This window comes from Vicia villosa, linkage group LG5 (genome assembly GCF_029867415.1).
Source record: "Vicia villosa cultivar HV-30 ecotype Madison, WI linkage group LG5, Vvil1.0, whole genome shotgun sequence".
NCBI lineage: Eukaryota > Viridiplantae > Streptophyta > Magnoliopsida > Fabales > Fabaceae > Vicia > Vicia villosa.
The window spans coordinates 5,919,218-5,923,584 of NC_081184.1; positions in this window are offsets into that span (position 1 = coordinate 5,919,218).

Below are 4,367 nucleotides of genomic sequence, written 5' to 3' on the forward strand. Positions count from 1 at the left end.
TTACTTTATTTATTTTAAATTTCTTTATCCTTTATTTTTAGGGTTAGTAACGTTTGTCTCCGAACGATAATGCACTCACCCTATTTCTGTTTGCCATTTTTCCACTTTTTCAGGGTTTGCCAAACGCCAAAGCTTCGCATAGTCAGTAACCCTAAACCCTAATTATTACTTATGTTAGACTTATTTGTTTATTATTCCGCTGGTTTCGATTCCCCTTTTCTCCGCTGGTTTCATTGTCCCCTTTACCTTTATTGCTTTGATTATCAATATTAATTGCTATGGTTAGTAACCCTAGGGAGTGCAATTTGTTAATTCAATTAGAATCACTTAAACTATAAGATAAATATCTGCTGATCACGTGATTGTTGCACCCACGCACGCTTTTGGGGTAACCTCTCTATTGCCTGTTGCCTGTTGCCTGTTGCCTGTTGCCGTGTTGCCTTGTGTTTTTGCAGAATAGCCAGTCCCTCAAATACAAGGATACCTCAGCCATGTTGCCTCAATAAAGATCATGGTCCCTAATGATGCTGCCTTCGATACACATGATCTCGACCCTCGGAAGTTGCCTACGAAAAGGCTGAGGTATCCTCTGGTTGCCTAAACGAAAGGCTGTTCTGGTTCTTCCCTCATACTACCTGCCTCTCTATGGCATGGGACAGTCTTATGGCGAACGAACTCTCGATGACCCTTCAACCTCCAAATGAAAGGCTTCCTGCCCTCTCATGGCAAGGATAGACCCTTTCACCCTGAAAGGCTAAAAGAACTTCTTTTTCAAACTATAAGGTAATTTGCCCTTAATTGCTTTGCCTTGCTCTGGCTAAAACTTTTTCATATTCTTTCTCATAAATCTTCAAAATGGCTACGCTCATTTACGAGCTAAAGTCCATATTCTTTTCTTCTACATTTCTGAAAACAAAGAGCAAAGCAATTAAGAGCACATGGAAAACCATGGATGCAAAGGGTGCCTTACACCTTCCCTTTGCATAATTACCCCCCAAACCCTATTTTATTTAAAAGGTTTTTCCTGTTCTTTTAGCCTTTCCGATATTTGGATAAAATAAAAGTCGGTGGCGACTCTTGCTATCCGCAACATTTCGATATAAAAGTCAGTTCACCATATTACAGAACTGGCGACTCTGCTGGGGATTTTCGATTAAAAGAGGGGTTACCTTAAAAGTTTAGGATTCATTTAAATGTTTTCTATTGTGTGCTTGGCTTGCTTTACTTTTCAGGGGCGTTTCGGGAATAACTGAAGGACGAATCATATACCCGGATTCAAGAACACTTAAGATTAGGAGTGGCATAGTCATGGCGACCTCTTTCACATATGTGGGAGATGAGTCAATATGAAGTTCACACTTGAGTTAGGACTCCATAGCATATGCACACCTTTCTCAAATGAGGGGGGTCTATGTATGTGTCTACGGGTGCGCCGGAGCTCAAGGACCTTTAGTTACCCTTAACCCATCCTGGCCTTTAGGAACGTAGTGGGGGGACTACTCTTGACAAATGTTGAGAACTAGTCGCTACCCGATGCTACAATTCAGATAGGTCCTTTCTCAAAGTATCATTGCATGATGCGAATGTATCATGTCCGAGGGTGCTTTAGAAGGGCTGACAATTCTTGATAACTTGTAGAACCTATTGCTGAAGTCTCCTTATCCATAGAAATACCCTTGGGAAGGACACCTGATCAGACTCCATGCAAGACAAGCCTAAGGATTGTGTGACTTGTGTGACTTGTTTGTGTTTGCTACTAACCTTCGTTTCTTTGCAGGTTTTGTTAAAAGGACTTGTTTGTCCTTACTATCTCACACTATGCCAAATGAACTTCATTCGCATAACATCATGACATCATGACATCATAAGCATAACATGATTTAACTAACTCTTTCAAGGATCTTAGGGATTTAGGGCGCACAATTTCAGGTGCCCTTATCAAAGACTGAATCCCTATCAAGGGGCAAGAGGATTTATTTTCCTCTGGCCACATACCTTCCAATTCAGAGACTCAGTACCTATCAAGAGGCAAGAGGATTTATTTTCCTCTGGCCACATACCTTCCAATTCATAGACTCAGTACCCATCAAGGGCAAGAGGATTTATTTTCCACTATCCATGTACCTTCAAATTCAGAAGTATCCCTAATCAGAGGCGATGACCCACTCGATATGGTGAGCTTGATTCTCAAAGAGGAACGTTCAAAGACGAAAGTCAGAATTCTTCAGACAAAGACGCAACCAAATCACTTTCTGATGTTGCCAACTAAATTCCTAAAGATCCTTGAAAAGATTGCATTTGCATTCATAACATCACATAGAACTAACTTTTCCTTTCAGGTCGACCAACTGGTCAGACAGATACCATCAACAAATCAATCTCTATCAGATGAACATTCTGGAAGCTTGACCCCCAGACTTCTGAAACATTCCAATCAGATATACATTCTGGAAGCTTGACCCCCGTATTTCTGAAACATTCCAATCAGATATACATTCTGGAAGCTTGACCCCCAGATTTCTGAAACATTCAAATCAGTTGAACATTCTGGAAGCTTGACCTTCAGACTTCTAAAACATTCCAATCAGATATACATTCTGGAAGCTTGACCCTCAGATTTCTGAAACATTCCAATCAGATATACATTCCGGAAGCTAGAACCCCGAACATTCTGAAAGTTCCAATCAGATAAACATGCTGGAAGCTTGATCCCCAGACTTCTGAAACATTCCAATCAGATATACATTCCGGAAGCTCGAACCCCGGACATTCTGAGAGTTCCAATCAGATGAACATGCTGGAAGCTTGATCCCTAGACTTCTGAAACATTCCAATCAGATATACATTCCGGAAGCTCGAACCCCAGACATTCTGAAACATTCTTATCAGATACACATTCCGGAAGATCGAACCCCGGATACTTTGAATCTCTACACCAATTCTACAACAACGAAGCAAGCCAGATGCACCTAGACGTCAATTCACAAAGATCAATATGTCGCTAGCTCAAGCCTTACAACATCTGCTAAAGGCAAATTTGATCATTCTGAGGGATCCTCCTAAGAACCCTAACACCTCTGCTCCTAGTTACAAGCCTAATGCAAGGTGCGCATATCATTCTAACAGTCCTGGACACGACACATAAAATTGTTGGCTGTTGAAGAATAAGATCCAAGATATGATCGACGCTGGTGAAATTGAGTTCGACCCTCCTACAACTCCTAATGTGATCACTGCTCCCATGCCTAATCACAACAAGATTGCTAATGTCGTGGATGGCTAGAAAGATAGACTTTTAGATCATTAGATTTACTTTCATTTGTAATTTCTTTCCTGTTTGTTTAAACATTTGACTTATGATAGACATTATCTATTTTAATAATCATCATCAGTGCATTGCATATGCTTGTCTTGAATTAATTATTTCGCTATCACTCATTTTAAAATATGTCTATACTTTGCATGTGTTTTGTGATATTCAAACTCCTGCTAAGCTGTAAGCCTTTTGAGGGAGGATGACGAAAACGATACCGCAACCTCATACAATATGCTTTTGAGCGGACTATGCTGACGATGTACAGGCATTGTTTCAATTCCTAAACAGTGGAGATATAAGGATGTTAATCCCTCGTCAACCCCTTTGAGCCTAAGAAGTAGAAGTTTCTTTCTTGTACTAATTAAAACCCTTGATCATAACCTGGGGCAGGGTAGTTCTCAGTTAATTTGGCTGTGCATTCTATTTTAAGAGAATCATTCAGTACACCTTTTAACAAAGGTTTCAATCACAAGCGTTCATCCGCACACATCAAAGAAGTGTTGAAGATGTCAATCAAAAGTCAATGACGGTTCATCAACCATTAAACAAGGCAGTCAATATCTTTCAAAAAAATGATGAAAAAACATATATACAAAGAAAAGCCTGCTAAGTCAAAAATCAAAAAGAAGACTTAGGCAAAAATCAATGCATCCCGCTGACTGTAAGCTCAAAATAGACAGTTCAGGCAAAAGTTAGGGATATCAAAAAGATGAAAACAGAGAAGTCAATAAATTCCTGAACAACACAATGTTGTGACTACCAAAAGGAAGAAGTGACTGCCATCTCAAAAAGTTCTCTTTGTTTGTGAACTATCATCATTATCAAGGGTGCAAATCCAAAAGTCTCTTGGAACCTGAATGCATAAGTTGAATTAACTGAGCTTAGGACTGAAGATCATCACGAAGAGGGGTGGGTACAATCAAATTTTGAGCCTCTATCCTTTGTTTCTTAATTCGTGAACCAAGCCACGTTACAACCCTTGAAAGTCCTAATTGAATCATGGTTAGTTCGAAAGCATACTGTCACCAAAAGGGTATCCTGACTCCTTAAA